This window comes from Pezoporus wallicus, unplaced genomic scaffold, assembly GCF_028554395.1.
Source record: "Pezoporus wallicus isolate ANWC-B61680 ecotype Strahan unplaced genomic scaffold, APGP_CSIRO_Pwel_v1 contig_6714, whole genome shotgun sequence".
In the NCBI taxonomy this organism is placed as follows: domain Eukaryota; kingdom Metazoa; phylum Chordata; class Aves; order Psittaciformes; family Psittacidae; genus Pezoporus; species Pezoporus wallicus.
Genome location: NW_026637486.1, coordinates 1,991,714 through 2,010,202, shown reverse-complemented (window position 1 = coordinate 2,010,202; position 18,489 = coordinate 1,991,714). Strand labels below are relative to the sequence as shown.

At 44.6% G+C, this 18,489-nt stretch overlaps 1 long non-coding RNA gene across 1 annotated transcript in view; it reads left to right on the top strand.

Moving 5' to 3' along the window:
* Positions 1-5,338: 5,338 nt before the first annotated feature.
* The window catches only part of LOC130597339 (uncharacterized), a 42,572-nt gene continuing 29,421 nt past the window's right edge, over positions 5,339-18,489 (top strand). Inside the window, exon 1 of the long non-coding RNA XR_008971738.1 lies at positions 5,339-5,462. This is a non-coding gene — a long non-coding RNA (uncharacterized LOC130597339). The remainder of the gene's footprint in view (positions 5,463-18,489) is intronic.

Genomic DNA, 18,489 nt, shown 5'->3' with positions numbered 1-18,489 from the left:
ACATGTGCCAGCACTGTGCAATAAACCTGCTGCTCTGAACTCGTTCTGGAGACACAGTCACATTGAAAAAGGAACAGGACTACTCCAGACCACGCAGCTCCCCTCGGCCCTTTGAAGCTCTTCCTTGTCTCAGACGATAGGTCCACGTGACCATATACTTGTCTTTTTCCCTGCTAATATCCCTGCCCTAGCAGGAAGAAGGAACAATAGAGAGCAGATAGCTTTTGATAGCATTCAGGCAGTGATCTGATCTGCTCCTGAGCCCTGCTGAGACGACAGCAGATAAGGTTTTATCTTTGATCTTGATGAAATAATCGATGCTCAGCATCCTTCAGCACTGCTCATGCGTGGGGTGAACATTTCCTCCTCTGTTTTGGTTCTGTGCTGTTGACGAAGGGACCGAAGGGCTCGTTCCTGCCCATGTCTCCATCCCAGGGAGCTGCCAGCGGGTCCTGAGGCCTCTTGCTTGCCCGGTCAGTGCTGTGGGGTGGAGGTTTCGTGGCCTTGGGACCAGCTGACCATGGCAGGGCGCCTGTAGGGATGGTGAATGTGACCCTGCCTGTCACTGTGGCACCTACCCTGATGTGAGCAGCAGCCCAGGGAGGGGATTCTCCCCCTCTGCTCTGGAAGACACCCCCCCCCTGCAGCCCTGATCCAGCTCCGGGGCAGCAGCACAAGAGGGACGTGGAGCTGCTGGAGCGAGGCCAGAGGAGGCCACAGAGATGCTGCGAGGGCTGGAGCAGCTCTGCTCTGGAGCCAGGCTGAGAGAGCTGGGCTGGGGCAGCCTGGAGAAGAGAAGGCTCCTGAAGGGGAGACCTGAGAGCAGCTCCAGTGCCTGAAGGGGCTGCAGGAAACATGGAGAGGGGCTTGGGACAAGGGCAGGTAGGGACAGGCCAAGGGGAATGGCTTGAACCTGCCCGAGGGGAGACTGAGATGAGCTCTTAGGCAGAAGCTCTTCCCTGTGAGGGTGCTGAGGCGCTGGCACAGGGTGCCCAGAGAAGCTGTGGCTGCCCCATCCCTGGCAGTGTTCAAGGCCAGGCTGGACACAGGGGCTTGGAGCAAGCTGCTCTAGTGGAAGGGGTCCCTGCCCGTGGCAGGGGATTGGAGCTGGAGGAGCTTTAAGATCCCTTCAACCCAAACCATAACACGATTCCATGTGCCAGCTCTGATATAGCCACGCTCCGCATATCTCTCGCGCTCTGTACCTCAGCACTGGCGAGGGCAGCAGGGCTGCGGTGGCTCCTTGCTCCTCTGCCCTCCGGTCTCTCAACGCTGTTTCTTACAGGACTCCCCTTCCCTTCCCCTCCCCGCTGGCCGCCATTTTGTGTGTTCCCATCCGGGCTCCCCTCAGGTGCCGGTGACGACGCGGAGGGGCGGGGCTGCCGGAACCGGCTGGAACCGGCTGGGGTCAGCCCCGCCTCTCCTCAGGGAGCGGGAGGCGCCTGGACGGCAGCGCCCGGAGCAGGTACAGCTCAACATACATGTGTTTGTATATAAATATATGGATTCTCTAGATATTATATATATAATATATATTACTTTATATATAAAGGCAGGCACGGAGGGCGCGGTGCCTGACCTGTGTTGAGGGCATAGCCTCCTCCTCCCTCCCCAAACTGCCCTCCCCCCTTTTCCCCCTCAGCTGAGTGAGTCTGAGGTGAGCCCTGGGTTTGAATTTGGCGGTTTCCCCTTGTGTCCCAGAGGGAAAAGGCTTTCCTTGGGTGAGATGGTGTCTACATAAATAACTTGTTCCCCTGCTTACCGTGCGTGTGTGCAGCTGGTGCCGAAGACCGAGGAGAACTTCTTAAGTGCACGTTATAAAAGAATGCCTTTTCAGTCAGATTCGCTGTAGTTTAGCTCTTTGCCTTTTTCAGAAACTATGTGAACAGCAAAATCCATGAATCGGAGGGATTGCGAGAGGGGAGGATACTTAGGCTGATCATCCTGTGCTCTTCGTTTGGATGGGGAGGGATTATTAGGCAGACTGTAGGGATTTTTTCCTAGGAGTGATAAAATATATTCCCTAAAAGGTCTCTGACTGAGCTGCCTTTAACCACATGTGTAATTCCCATTTCACACGTTATTAGGCTCTGAATTCTGGTGGCCTGAACAGGAGGAGCTAAAAGGCCATAAACTAAGGGCTGGTGTTAGAAGTGAGCCATATAATCCATGCAGAATAGCTCTATGGCTTGGTGTCTTCAGATGTGCCCTGTGAGTTTCCATTCTTTACAGGGAAATAAAGGTGACCAAAGGGCAGGAGAAATGTAACTGCAGTGCTGGAGGCTCAGCTGAACTGGAACTGCCCACAGAACCTGGGGTTTATTCTGTATTTGGCTACCCGAGAGATCCATCCAGTGTTTGTGCCCATGACCAAAGGCAGTGCTGGTTTAGCTGGGCAGACACTCCTTTAGAAAACAGGACCCGGTTCTGTTCACGCTTCTGTTGCTGCTTTACAGACACAATCCTGTTATCTGGGATTTCATGGGCATAGATGACTGTAAAATTACCTCAGTGATGCATTTTCTATTCTCCTTTTGGTGTGTCTGTTGTGATTTGCTAAGGGGTAAGTAAATTACATGGAAACTGTCACATTTAGTCATTAAAAAGGTTTAAAACTCGATTTCACCTTGCAAGATTTTTCTTGTGGGGAAAACACCTGAAGCTCGTTTTACCTTGAAGCTACATTTACTACAGTTGGTGGAAACGACCTGTCCATCACTGGTGATGGTTGGTAGGTCCCCATCCTTAGCAGCTGCTGGGACTGGCCTGAGGCTTGGGGAGGGAACCAGTGATTGTAAACCTGAAACCGTGGTAGCAATGATAATGTGTGTTGAAAGGAGGTGACAAAGCTGTTCCAAGAGAAGATAAATGCGCTAGGTAGGCTCCTGAACTAATGCCATTTGATGTACCTCAGCTGTAAGCGGAGTTTTCCCCTGTGTCTCTCCTAGGAAAATTTGGTCTGTAAACAGTAGAAATCTAATTGTTGTGATCAAAAGCAGTTGTGCTTTGCAGGTGCTCTTGCTCATAAATGACAATAGTAGAGCTTAGTAGAACAATTAGGTATTTATCAAAGGGATATGGCTATGGTACTTGACAAACTGTACAATTTTAGTTGAATTACAACAAAATACAGCTATGTTGTAACAAAAAAGTCTGTGGTGGAGTGCAGTGGTGTACACTTTGCAATTAAAAATCAGGTTAAAGGAGTTTAAAAAGAGGCTTTCCTCATTTTGAAGGTTAGATTTTCAAAGGGCTTCAGGGAATTTACAGGATCTATCAGATATCTCCCATTTCTGTTTCCTCCAGTGTAACTAATTAATGCAGCTCAGAACAGCTCAGGGAGAGAGTGGAGGCAGAACACGGGTAGTTTTATATGACAGAGGGAATGGTTTTACAGTTACCAGTCTGGGCAAGGTGTTCTTCTGCTCATGAGACCTTAATTTCCGATTGGCCTGTGATTCACTGGATGCTTTGCTGAAGCTTCCTGCTAGTTGGTTCTATGATTCTGCCAGACTTAGGTGTGCTGTCTTTAAGTGTGTGCCTTGAAGGATAAACCTGTGAACCTGCTCCATGGTGGTGCTTTGTAAACTGATAGTAGAGAGAGGCAAGTCTGCACGGGGTTTACTCCAGGTTTGTGGAGCCTGGTGCTAAAATGCACACTTTATTTGGTCTTAGCTTAGCGTTTGTCTCAGTATGTTACGTGGTGTAATTTGCTATGGTGTCATTGGGAGGTATTTGCAAGTGCCTGATGGCCTTTCCTTGGGACGCTGCTTGGCGTCTGTTTTTTGAACTCTCCTCCTTAGGCAAGATCCCTCCAATCTGCTTCTAAATTCATTCATCGTCCTTCAAAATAATTTCTGAAAAGAAAGCCTGATCCCAGGCAGCCTTAGTAATACCATTATTAACAAGTATATGGAGACAGGCTGAGAACATTGGGGCTGTTCAGCCTGGAGAAGAGAAGCTGCGTGGAGACCTCAGAGCAGCTTCCAGTGTCTGAAGGGGGCTACAAGGATGCTGCAGAGGGACTCTTCATCAGGGGCTTTAGTGAGAGGACAAGGGGTGATGGGTTCAAACTGAATTTCAGGTTAGATATAAGGAAGAAGTTCTTTACTGTGAGGGTGCTGAGGCACTGGCACAGGTTGCCCAAAGAAGTGGTAAATGCTCCGTGCCTGGCAGTGTTCAAGGCCAGGCTGGACAGAGCCTTGGACAACATGGTCTAGGGTGAGGCGTTCCCTCCCCATGACAGGGGGTTGAAACTGGATGATCTTAAGGTCCTTTCCAACCCAAACCATGCTGTGATTTTCTGATATATATTAGAAATTCTAATAGATGCCCGGGTTTTGTTTTGTTGCGAGGTTTAAGTGTGTGCGAAATATTTATTTGCATGAAGAAATGCCTTCATCTATTTGAGAGACACATTTAGTTTGCAGATTTTACTGCTGATTAAAGGTGTACAGCTCAGTTTGCAAAGCGCAGCACTTTATTGTGCAGACAGATTTCTCCCCTTTACCCTCTGGTCTCTCTTCCCGACTTGAGTTTTCCAGGTGTGGAATGGTCTTCACTCAGAGAAAAGAGCATCTGCGTTTTGTTGATGCTCAGAGGAGTAAAACTTTGCAGATGAGAGCTGATTTCAGTCCTTCTCCTTTCCTGCCTCCATGCTGGAGTTGGTTTTGTGGGTGTGCCGAGCAAATTGACAGAGCAGAGTGGTGCTGATCTGTGGCCAGAGCAGCTCTCCACTCCTTTTATCCTGTAGGAGTATCTGTTTATTTTCTGTTTGAATTTCAGGTTGTCACAGAAATACCATTTATCCTGCAGATGGTGACAAGAAAAGTGTTGTGTTTGCTTCAGCTGTAAGACAAAGGGACCACTTCCCAGCCTTTGCTGTCAGCTCAAAGCAAAACTGGGATATGGAGAGAAATAATGCACAAAGGAGAGGTCTCTGAAGGCCTTTGTCATGCCAGTTCAGTGGGTGCTGTGAAACTCCCTGTGATGTAATTGTGTAGGAGGTTTTGACCACTGTGTGCAGTGCAGCCCTCTGAACCTGAACCTCTGTTCGTGTGTCCCCCTCCTGGCCACGGAGCTTGTAGCAGCCAGAAAAGGTTGCTGAAACTTAGCAATGTGAATTTGTGGGGGAATTAATTGCAACTGAAGTGTAACACCTCAGAAATGGCACCTGGGAGACTTTGGCATTGGGCAGTTCACAGCTACAATATGTAGTACCAGCGTAAACCCTACCCTTCTGTGTGGTTTTTGCAGGGTCTCATTATTTACCTTGTGAGCAGGAAAGCTGCTGTAAACCTGGCCTCATTCTCTGACACCCATTCTTACACAGGAAAGCTTCCTCTGATGGAAGCCACAGTGCTGCATGGAGAGAAGTACACCCAGGAGAGGAGCACTACACCCAGGTGTTGTCACTGCTCCAGTTTGCTGGACTGTCACCTCAGCTCTTGGCAGAAGCAAAAGTGAGTAGCAGTTCTAAATGCTTGAGTAGCTTTCTATTTGCAAAAGCAGCTCCCAGCTGGGGGGGTCAGCAAGGATGCCCCTACCTGGGGCTGACAAGTGCAAGTGGAGGGTGACAAAGTTCCTCAGCAGCTGATACGCTTCAGAAATGCATATATTTTAATTTTAAAGAATGCTGATTCTTATCTGCTGGTTTGTGCAGTATATCAGTTGTTTGTATAAAGAGGTTTTTATCTACTCAAAGGCTCACTATTAATTTTATTGTGGCTGAGGGTTTAATGAATTACAGGAGATGAGAATAAAGAGGAGAGTCCAACCTTTTACCAGAACACAAAGGAATCGTGCTGATATGAAACTTTTTTTTCCCCCTCGGTTATGAATGTACAGTCTTTTTCTTGATTACTAGCTGGGGGAGTGAAAATGTAGAGGTTGGTGACTCAAGGCCATAGAAATGAGTAAATACTAGTACATAAACCTATTTGCACTGAAATATTAAACTCTTCCAGAAGATAAGTAACAGTGGTTTTGGTAGTGGTAGGAGAGTGATGGTTTGCTATCAGTCCTCATAGTTTATCCTGTGCAGAGCGTTGCCTGTGGACTGAGGTCACAATAGATGCTCTCAGCCATCCTGGTGTGGCAGGAATCAAGATTTTGTTTCACACTGAACTCTGTGTATCAAGAAAGAGAAGCCAAAAAGCAGAATTGACTATTGATTTGCTGAGCCTCCATGTTAATACTGCTATAGATCTATATGGCTTAGTCCACTACAGTATCTTAAGGTCTTTAAAGAATCAATGGCACTTGCTGCAGCACTTGTGCCTGCTTGCCCCAGAGGAGCTGCTTTTGTTCTAAAATAATCTATATTTGAAGTTTGAAGAATTTTCAAGTGCCTCCTTGGGGTGGGCAGCTTGGGCAGGGCTGAGCTCAAGCAGCAGCAGTGTGCAAAGAAGGTTTAAGTTTTACTGCTCATGCTCTCTTTTTCTCTGAAGCTTGTGTCACCTGTGGTGAGTTGCAACGCACACACACCTCCTGTAACTGTTTTCAGCCTCTTGGTACCAACCTGTTCCTGTATTTGTACTGTCTTTGTTCCTTAACATGGGGGAGATGGCTGAAAGGCAGTTGGTATGGTATTCTCAGGGAGGTAATTAATCTGCATTTGCAGCATTGCCCCTTTGCAGTACCTATGGGTGAGCGTGCACTGGGGAGAGCTGGATGTGATGTTGCCTTGTCTTGAATCCCAAAGGGTTAGCATTAAGCAATATTGTCAGCATATTTGAGCTTAAACACATTACAGACTTCTAAAAGTGAGTTGGCCAAATTGATGTTGCAGAGCAGGAAATAAATAACTGGGGGGTTTGCCTTGCAGTCAGTCTTGCATGGCCATTTAGAGCTGATGATACAACCACAGGTTGTTAACCAATTTGTGCAGACGTGTTTTGAACCATGTAAAACTAACATTTAATGAAGTGAAACACAGATCAATGGTGAATTTTGTGCAGTGGCTCAGTTGTATTGATTGCAAGGTTCAAAGGCTTTCAGTATGGACCTCTTAAACCTCTATAATGTTAGGGTTGAAATGATGTTTGGCAAATGCTAACGAGGTTGAACAGGCAGTGTGGATGTGTTTGCTTCCTGCTTTCAAAGAATCTGTTGCTTTTCTGTCAGTAAGGAGGGGTGGGAACTGGTTGGTCATGCAGGAGATGCTCCTGGATCAGTTTTACTGGGTTTCAAAGAAAGGGACTTCTGTGCTGGTGCAGCTGCAAAGGCACCACTGCAGCAGTGGTGGCTGCTGAGTATGAAGGTGTTGGTGCTCTCACCCAGCCCATGCATTGTGCAGCACTTGTTGCTTCCTAAAGTGATTTTGGCTGTCAGACATGTGGATGCACTTGTACAGGTGCTAACCTCAATTTGAGCATGACAGACTGAGCAGGATCTCCTTCCTGCAGCATGGCCTGTCCACGCTCTGTGCGTGTGGCAGTAAGGATGGCCACACAAGGTGGCCCAGCCATGGGTGCTGGAGACTGCATCTGTCGCAGCAGCTGTTTAGTAAAGCAGATGAGAGGATAATTTAACTGTATTTGCCTTTGGCATGCTAAAATCTGGAACCTGGCTCCAGTCTGGGCCCCTAGTGAGAGGTCTGTAATTTGCAGCCGCTCAAGGATGCTGGTGGCTTTCTCTCTGCTCTGCAGATAGGCACCATGCTCAGCCTCAGCTGAGTCATGCACCCCCTCCTGCCCAGCAGTGGAGTGGAAATGGGAAGAGGTGTTATCAGGCCAATAGAACTGCAAAAATAAAATCAATAGAGATCAACCAAAGAGTTTAAATCTTGCCTTGTAATAACTCTGCATCTGACCATCCCCCATATATATTACAATTGTTGCATCATCGAACACTGCTCACTTGCAAATCAAAATACTGTGATGCAATATAGTATGTATGAATATGTGTGCACACATAGAAAATGCCCCCCTTTGTGAATGGCTGTGTGCCTGCAGAGAAACAAACCCAACCAACTTCCATGGCAGGTATGGCAGAGCAGTGCTTTGGGCAACGAGTGTCTAGGTGATGTGTTTGACCCTGACAGTTCATGCTGTTGTTAGCTGGCTGGATGACAGTCACAAAATTAACACCTGGGTGTAAAGGGCTCTTATTTCATAAAATAGCAGCTCCCTCTCCTGCATATATTCTGACAACAGCAATTAAAACCATAGCAGCACACCAGGGATCTGCTAAATATAGTATGGCCTGAAGTTACAGCTTATGTTTCCTGGATTTTTCTGTTGTGATTCCCCATGCCCTACCCCGTTATGGATGGAGCAGGAGAATTTAAAGGTCAGGTGAGCAAATGAGCTCAGGAAGAAGAGGGATCCCTGCCTCTGCCACTGCAGCATGGAGCCCCCCCTGGCTGGGCCAGCAGTGCTTTGGGGCATCGTAGCTCCTGTGCAAGAAGTACTACTTTCAGAAAACTCTTTAGGAAATGTATAAAGAGGGAGAGTTTTAATTCTTGGACATCTTAATTCAGGCTGACTTGTTGTCACTGCTGCAATAACACATATTTTGCTTGTGCATAGTATTATTCCTTTTACAGAGGCTGAATGAAGGAGAGAGCATTCTCTGTGTGGTATGTGAACGTTTATGGATGGTTTGGCGCTTAGTTTAATAGCTCAGGCTTTTAAAGACTTGACATCTTGTTTGTAGTACCTAAATAGATACATGCTATTTCCGGGAGCTATTGCTACTGCTGGGTTTTTATGACAGTCTTTATACAGAGTTTCATTTTCAGCGTGGGAGAGGTCACAGCATTCCGCTAACTCAAAATACCTGACACTGACAAGAGAAAACAAATTTCATTAAATAAAAAGGGGGTCAGCAGGCTGATTATTTATAAATAGTGCTGCCAGTCAATACCTGATGCTTTATTGAGCTTAATGAAACTCCTGGTAGCCAAAGTGTGTATTTTAAGAACGTGTTTGACCTTGGGCATCTCTCCTGCTGGGGGATGCTGTCTGCTTGCCAGAGGTTCAAAATCAATAACCTCCAACACTGTCCTGTTGAGGGCTCTTGTATTTAAGGGTGATATTGTAAAATGTGACAATATTCTGCTGACGAATGGCTTGATACAGAGATCCCTGTGGGGAAGGGTGGGCAGGGTTATGTGGTGACTCTAAAAATGCACTTATAATGAATGAAGGGGGAAAAAAAACTGCTGGGAATGCCATTTTATCCACTTAGTGCTTGGATCTGCTGTCCTTGTGTCAACCTTTACCAACATGGTCTGTGGGTGCCTCAGTGAAATCTAGTTGTATTTCACAGGTTTCATAAGGTTGTTAGGGCTGTGAAAGTCATACTCTTATTCACCTGCTTTTCATAATGTTAGCAGAGGGAAAACCCCTGTCGACAGAAATGATTCTTGTGTGACTTGTACACAAAACCAAGTCTGTAGCCCCCAAATCAGTTCTCAAGCCTCACTCTAAGGACTGGCTGGACATTTTATGCTGTTGTCTATAAACAGGTTGAAGATGAACACTAGAGAGGGACAAGAGCTTTCTGTGCAGGAAGAACTGGAGATAAACTAGCAATGATTGCATTTATCATTATCAGTTGGAAGAGAATGTCAAGCTAGCAAAAGTGTCTTTCTAGAAAGGCTGAAGAAGCAAAAGGTTGAATTTCTTCTTAATGTTGATACCTAGTTCATGTGAGGGGCTGTACATCAGTAGACAGATGATGGGTTCATTGACATGCAAAGGGCTTTTTTTTTTGTGCCCTAAATGTTTAAAACTCCAAACTAACCAATGTACTGTACATAGAGGAGCTTCAGTACCCGGCATCGTTTCAAGGTTGTTGGCACTACTCATGGCGTAGACTGAACATGGATTTTCCAGATTCCTGGTTTTGGAACTGGGATGCATATCAAAGTTGAGATGCTGTATAAACTTAATACAAAATGGTTTGACAAATCTGCTTAGGCCAAGCAGCTGCTTTATAACCTGTGTTTAAAAACTTACAGCCTTTCAGAAGAGCAATACCATTACTTTCTTGTAAGCATGCTTATAATGGCTCAAATGTCTATCTGTGCAAATAGACTCTTATGTCTTTAGCTTGATGCAGACTGCCAGTAGGAGAAGCAATAAATGCAAGTGTACAAATAAATGTGTAATTGCAAATCTCCAGAATAACTTATTTTTAATAACATCTTTTAAATGCTTTATGTATTGAAGGGCTCAGCAGGTCTCTTCATGATGTACAGTGTGATTAATTCAAATGAGAAAAACCAGTCATGAGGACAGGCTTTACAGCTAATGAACAGGATGCATAAAATATGCTTAGCCTCACTAAGGTATTATTGTCATCTGACATTTTTGCAAACTCCCATGGAATTTATTTTGCATTAACTTCTGGCAGTGCTGATGGAGTTGGTGACTTACTGCCCCTGTCTTGAGACTGGAGCTAATTCTCTGGGCAGATTTGTAGAAGTTTCTTTTGCACAATTCTGAGTTATGCACATTATTAAGAGAATTGCATGTCGGAAAGTTTATCCCAGCAGCATAGGCAGGAGAATAGGCAGTAAATTACATTCCTATGTCACTGTGGGTTAAGTTGTGAATCGTAAGCAAAGACGGTGGACCTTTAAGTCCCATTTTTTCCACTAATAAGCCTTAAATGTTCATTGCCTGTTTTAGCCATACAACCACAGACTGGTTTGGGTTGGAAGGGACCTTGAAGATCATCCAGTTCCACCCCCCTGCCATGAGCAGGGACGCCATCCACTAGACCAGGTTGCTCCAACCTGTCCCTGAACACTGCCAGGGACAGAGTAGCCACAGCTTCTCTGGGCAACCTGTGCCAGTGCCTCATGTTACCTGTGCAATGTGTTTTTAAATGTAAATTCTGGAACTTAACAAAGGGGGCTGGTTGTTCCTGACCTGAGGGAACCTTGTTGAAACACTTGCAGATGGTGAATGGTAGGGGCTTCCTGATGATCAGTAGCTGCCTTCTGGTAGAGGATGGGGTGGTGTCTCCAAAAAGAAGACATTCCAGAACATTGCCTGTTTGTAGAAGTCTGGCTGCTTTGGGGTTTGGTAGTAAAATCTTCATGCATGAAGAAGAATCAAGTCTCCTTTGCTTTTTGGATGCGCTCTAAGTAAGCACATACACAACCAAAGTAAGTACATCTCTTACTTAGAGATAACACATCAGTAACTATGAATGGTTCTAGACCTGCCTGTGTATTTCCCAGGACTTGGGTATGTAATCAGAATAAGGGTCCCTTCATCTGTTTCAGACACTTGATATGAATAAGTGCATTGTTGTACTGAAATAACAGACCATAAGCTATACTTAGCGTATATAAAAACCCAACTTGGTTTTCCCCAATCTGAACAATAATTGTTGCTGGGGAAATATCTTGAAGGGAGATCCCTTCAGTAAAGCCCAGGTTTTTGTCAGCGAGCTTCAACAGTGTTCACATACATACCTCTGCAGAGTACCTCCCAGTATTCTGTACCTGAAACTTGAGTAAACTTATTTAGCAGAGAGCGCTTCACTTCCCTTGCTCCATCAAAAAGCAATTGTTTTTCTTGCTCTCTAGCTTCTAAAGTCATTCTTTTACAGGAAAGATTTGCTACTCTGAAAGAAAACAGGCAGAAGACAATGGAAGAGGAGTTGCTAAAGAGATAGATGACAGACTCAGCCTTAAACCCTGCACTTGCAATTTATTTGAAGCAAACAGTCGGGGAGTGTGAAGACAGGACATCTGTTTTATATTATTCCCAAAGCAACCTGCTTATTCAGCTGCAGGCATCCCCACCTGCTCCTCTAATGAGCTCAGATCTCACAGTATTCCCTGTTCACCCCTTCGAACCTGGACAGAACTGTCTGAAACAGAGGGGCAATACCTAAAATTCAGTGTAGGGTGAACCCTCTGCACGCATGCTGTTGGAATCTCTTTAACTCCCACGTTACTGGAGTTGTGATGGCTAAATCAGGCATTACTGTACACAGTCCAAATGTAGGATGTTGAATGTGAAATTAGAGCAGTCTTGGGTCTGGTGAGGAGTTTGGGCTCTGGGCTTCAAGAGAGAATTTGTAGTGTTATCATTTTCTGATGCACCACTGGTGTTTGACATTTACAATTGGCTGCTTATGCAAACCAAGGAATAGCAGCAAGAAAGAGTTTTTTTTTTCTCCCTGTGCTTTAATTTTATAAAGCAAATATCACAAAGAAATGCTTTGCAGGTGCTTTTTAGCACAGTGAGCATAATGCTTGGGGAATGCAGTTGAAATCCTTGGCCAAGGCTGCAGAGTCACTGTGTTTGAAAATTCATATGACTTTGGTGAAAACTCTGGACCAAGTACTCACAGCCTGCAGAGGTGCCCGCAGCAGTGGAAGAAGTGTCCAAAATGGTGCAGTCATCTGCTCAGGCAACCTGGTTTGTACTGTGCAGGACAGGAAGGGAATGCCCTTGAAACTTTGCAGAAGAAACAGATCCTAGTCTGAGCCCCTTGGTCTGAACTCCTTTGGAGACTGGTGATTGAAAAATGTGTTCAAATGTATCTGAACACTCTGAGCTGACTTCCCTTGACCTGTACAGCAGCCTAGTAAATAGGGCAGCAGCAAGGCAGAAACGCTTTTTGTAGACTCCTTCTCAGGCAGGAACATTCCCAAGATTCTTTCTGTCTGTCTGTCCTTGTACTACACCATTTTTTTCTCTGTACAGAATACACATTCTCAGATGCAGATCTCATTCAAGGAGAAGGAATTTCTGATGGTTTTCCTATGCTAAACTCTGCTATTAATTTGGCATTTGCTTTGTGTGATGGCTTTTGCCTTTTACTAGCCACTGTTTCCTGGGGTAGTGTTGACAGGAGAGGGTGCATCTGGATTCCAAGAGAGCTCAGTCCAGGATTCTTCAGATGTGGGCTGACTAAGGATAATACTGATAATACAACTGAAATTCCTTTTGTTGGCACCTTCCAGTAAACATTCCCAAATAATTTAAAGAACACGATAAACTTAATATACCAGAGACTCTTATCCCTTGTTAGTACTTAATTTCTTTTTTTCAGAGGGTCAGTATCAACACTGCTTTTTGGTGCCAATGCACAGTCCTGGCTGTGGGACTGAGATGAGCTGCTGTGATGGCTGCAGACCATCTTGAGTGATGGCTGGAGGCACCGGAGTTGCTTAGCAGCTTTGTGTGTGCCTCTGCTCCAGCAGGAGCCCAGTGTCATGCCAGTGGCCTCTTGCCATATGCCAAAACCAAGTTGCATTGAGACCATAAGCTGTATGATCAGTTACAATGTGAAATCTGATGGCTCTTGCGAAGAATGGATGATTATCAGAAAGCTTTTCTATAAATGCTGGGTTGAAGGAGTCTGTGGGATTCTCTGTAACCGGAAATTCTGTGTCTCTGTGTTGGACCTGACTAGATGAAACTCAGCAGCAGTAACGTTATGAAGGATGTGTGAAAATGTGATCTGCAGAAAGCAACCAGAATGGCTTATAATGAAAGGGGATCTGCAGGTAGGTGTTTCAGTGAAGACCACTGTGAGAATCATCTGTTTTGTCATGGTAAAGGCATATCCTCTCTGCTGCTGTCTCCGAGGAATGGCAGATCCAGAGAACAGAGCTGTGGCTTTCTCTGTTGGAGTGAGCAGGAGCAAATAGCAGCTTTCTCCACAGGAAGAAAACCTGGCAGTGATTTGATTGCCTGATACACAGTGCTCAGTGTGGAGCACTCGGGCTGGAGCTAACTGCAGTGTTTCCAGTTGTAAAAACCATCTCATGGTAATTAGTTTTATTGGGTTTGGCCAAATGCCAGCTAAAAGATAAAGTAATACAGAGCTATTGGCATGGTGCTTCACAGGTCCAGATATGCTCCATTTCCAATAGCTTTTGGTGTCTTTAGTGACTTGTGTTACACAGCCATTACATATACTGAGTCAGTGTAGATAGCATAGTATGCAGCTAAGTGTCTTTTCCACTGCCCAGTTTTAAAATTTATGGTATTTAAGTTGATATATCAGTGGAATTAAGTATAATGGTTTTCTCTTTGTTAATGGGGAGGATATTTCCTGTTAAGGCAGTTAGGCTTGTTGGGGCAGAAAAACTACTGAGAACAGGGAATTACAAAGGTTTTAAACTCAGTTTAGCACCAACTATATATAATTATACTGAAGAAATGGCAATAACTGGAAACTATGGCATGGTAGAAAAAAATTGAATCCTCACTGGAAGAATGCCTTTGCTATTTGTAGCCAATCTCACATGCATAGTAACTTAGTTACACATTGATTTCTGTAAATGGTACTTTAGCTCACAAGATGGCATTTAGCATATTAAATCAAGTAAAGAGGAATATTGGACAAAGGGCTGTTGGACCATACAGGACAGTCAGGGTTCTGTTGTCGCTTAGGCATTCCTGGCAGTAAGATAACTCTTTACTGGGACCATGAGAAATGGGAGGAGGCTGTTACAAAACAATCTGCACGCATACAACCTAGCTTCTTTCTTAGTGCAAGCATTTGTCTTGAATGTAGAGATGGTCCCTTCAGCCTGGGACTGAGACGTGCTTCAAGAGGAGGTTGTTAGGGGAGTATTTATCACTGCTGTGTATGTTGTGCTTCTTCCATGAATAGGTAGACATCTTCCAGACCCACTACTGTAGTTGTTTCCTCCAGTGAGGAAAAGTGATGTTAAACAACAGAGGTGAAGACCCATTGAAGCACTGATCCTAGTGGTTAGGAGCACTATAGAGGGGAGAGTTTAGTAACAAACTAACAAAATTAACAAAACTGTGACTGAAGTCTTTTGCCTTCCTCCTGAATGACTGAACAGGTTGTTCAATCCTGATTTAGAAATAAGAATAAAAAAGGGGCATCTTCTGAAAGGTTCAGTTGCCATTGAGGTTGACAGTGGCTTAGGAATTTGTTTCCTTGTGTTGCTCACTAACCTTGCCTACAAATAATAACATGTGGCTGCAGAATCTGACATGATAATAGCTGCAGGCTCACAGCATATGCAAGAGGTCAGTACCCTGCACCATACAGCTAATACCAGTCATGAACAACTGTGGAAGATGCAGAAGTTCAGCATATGCCTGTTAACCACAGGACATGCTGTAAAGTAACTTCACATCTCCATTTAATTCTCTATTACTTTCAGTAAAAAAATTGATTAACTCAGTTGATATCTTTATCGTTATCCCTACCAGTCAATAGTCTCAATCTAGTCTTTCTTTAGGGACAAGACAGTTCTTGATACTTCAGCAGACTATTTGCAGTTATTGGCTTTGTTTAAGCATAGTGATTACTGGTTTTAGGGCTGGTTTAATTCCTGTAATATTCATGTTAATAACAATAACTTTTGGGAAACCCATTAAAAGTCTGTGATGGTAATTTGAAAGAAAGGTCAGATGCACCATTCCCCATTCAATTATGATCAAGTTAGTAACTTTTGATGGATATATTAAATGATGCTGTCATCCCTGGGCATCTCATTGAATCAAAATTAGGCTCCTGTTTTATTCAATGTGTGCACCTGCAGTGAAATGGTCTTCTTGCTAAAGCAGGTGTTTGCAACAGAGGGAAGGTTTGCTGCTTTAAACCGCGTTCAGCCAGTGCTGTGGGTGCCTGCCAATAGAGAGCAACCCATAATCTATATATGAATTAAACAAAAACCCTTCATGACAAGAATATTATTAAAGCTGCAAAGTCAGACACTTGGAGGTGAAGGAATGCCAGCATCAAAGTTTCCTGGGTGACCTCAGTTTGTCCCCTCCTTCTGTTGTGCACATGCATAATGATGCAGCTTATAATTACACAGCCACAAGTTACTGCTTTTTAATGCCATGTACCTGTGTTGAGAACCCAAAACACCCCTTGCTCTTGGGGCTGTGCAGTGCTAGAGGCTTGACTCTGGACTGTTGTTACCTAAGCAAATAAGGTGGTTATGAAGTAACACCAGATTTGTATCTTGGAAAGAAATGTGTTAGGGGTGTTGGGCTTTTATTTCTGCAGTAACTTAAATAGCCCATTAAAATCAGACCTGCCACATGAGAATCACAGAATGGTTTGGGTTGGAAAGGACTGTAATGTCATCCAGTTCCAACCCCCTGCCATGGGGCAGGGACACCTTCCACTAGAGCAGGTTGCTCCCAGCCCCATCCAACCTGGCCTTGAACACTGCCAGGGGTGGAGCATTCACCACTTCCCTGGGCAACCTGTTCCAGTGTCTCACCACCCTCACAGTAAAGAACTTCTTCCTTATATCTAACCTGAACTTCCCCCGTTTAAGTTGATGAGGATGTGAGAGTGGGGCTCCACACTTCTACAAGTGCCGTTGGAAATGCACTGTAGGCTTTGTGTACAATGCTGGGAGCAAAACTATACTGGAAGTCTTTCTGGAGTTTCCCCTGATGTTATGTGGCTCTGTGGCTGTGAGCATACGTGTCTCTCCTGAGCCCTGGTGGAATTCTGAGCTCATTTAAAAATAGCACTTGTGCTTTATAAGGAAATACATTTCTTGGGGGATTTGGAGCATCATTCTGGCAAAAGCAAACAGGACAAGTTTCACCGATCATCTGCTTCTTAGACTTCTTTCTATATACCTCTGGTCCTGGGTGGTATAAGAGAGTTTTGGGGTTTTTTAAATGCATGCCAGGAGTGCATTGCTATGATTCTTACAGAATGCAATTGTTTAATACTTGACCTCACTCTTGCTTCAGAAGGCAAAGGAAATCCAGGTACAGAGCCAGAGACAGGGAGTTATAACAGGAGTTAAACTGAAATTAGATATGAAAGATCTTTTTAATCTTTTGTCTGTGGAGCCTGAGAGGTTTCTCCTTCTCCAGTGAAGGCATCATGAAAAGGGAGATTCAACCTCATTGAAAAATGCTTTATTCCTCTCAGACAGAAAAGAGAGAGCAGAAATGTTTTTAAGAGCATCAGTCCTTGTTTCTCTGGTCAGACTGTGCAAACCCACTGCTTCTAGGTTGATTTGTGAGTTACTCTGCAGTTTAAAGCATCTGGCAAGAGGTGGTCCAAATACCAGCACAGATGCTATCAAACCCGGGAAAATCACCCTTTGAAGACATAGGGAAGAATAGAAATTGTATATAACTTTGTTCATTGAATAGTCAGTGTGAGCATATAATGAATCTAGCAAAGGCTGGATCCTGCCAGAAGTTTGCAGACATGGAGCAAAAATGTTAGGTTATACTGAATCTCACCAGTAGCTAAAGGATGTGCAGCTCTAAGTGAGTGGTGCTCACCTCCCGGGGCAGACTTGGCGCAAGAGGGTCTGCTCACTCTCATAGTTTTCCTCAGCATGTAGTGCTTCTGTGTGAATTATCCTTCACATGGTTTCTGGGAGGGAAGTACCATTCCCAGAGGCAGGATTAAGCTGCTAAAGGTTGTTCAGAGAAAAAATAATGCTGGTTTTATTTACAGAGACAAAAAGAGCCTGTGAGGTTTGTAGCATCAGCCTCAGTTTTCATAACTATGGTAACAGCTGGAACCAGGGGGTGCAGGCAGGATGAAAATACACTTGGGCTTGTGTTAGGGAGAACTGTGTTCACCATTTGGCTTTTATTCTCTTCAGTTGTGTTTGCTCATGTAGGGCTGTAATCTGGTAAGACTCCATTACGGGTAGTTATCTAAGGTATGGAAGGACATGCCTAAATTGCATAGATCTGAAAACTCACACAGAGCTTTGCTTCTCCAAACTGGTGTATCATTAAACTCAGCAGAAAAGTGCTGCAAATGTAATGTAAGTGAATTCATATCAGACTTGTGGTGTAACGGCTGTGTTTATGAGACAGATGTCTCGAAGACAGTAAATACATGCAAGTTACACTTGCAGCTGAGGAACATCCTTACACCCTTGTAGGAAAGTTTATCACCTTTCCAGGCTTAGAAGTCTGTGGGGTTTATTTTCTGGGTTGAGCTGGTGACTGAAGCTCACATGCTTGCAGTAGACTAACTTGCTGTCACCTCGTTGGCTTCCTGGTTTGCCATTTGCAATTAAAGCTAAATTTGCATGCATGCATTCCCCACAAGACACCAGTCTGCTTGCAAAGAGCTTCTTGAGTGAAAGGAATCCAACTTCCCAACTTGTTCCCTTTCTTTGACTTTTTAGTATGGAAAGTTACACGATGCACCAGTCTGCAGGGACCTGCACGCTGCCTCTTAATTGTGCACTGTAATCAGTTGCTTGTTTGCAACCCTCTGCAATGACTTAGCTTTGTCCTCCAGCTGAGGGCATGACAGGAACTGTCTCTGCAGGCAAAAGGCACGAAGGAAGCTGAGGGACCGTTGAAAACCTCTGCTTTGATGCCACAAGGCTGATGGGGCTGTGTAAGCGTAACTTGTTAACTTTGGCTCTCAGTTTATACTTCAGCATGTGTTTTATAGTGTATTGATTGGTGAAGGGAGCATAAAATACTGCATAAACCCATATTCTCTTTGGCAGTTGCCATTACCCAAGGCAAAACTGAACCCAAAGAGCTGGGGTCCTAAAAAGCTTTAATT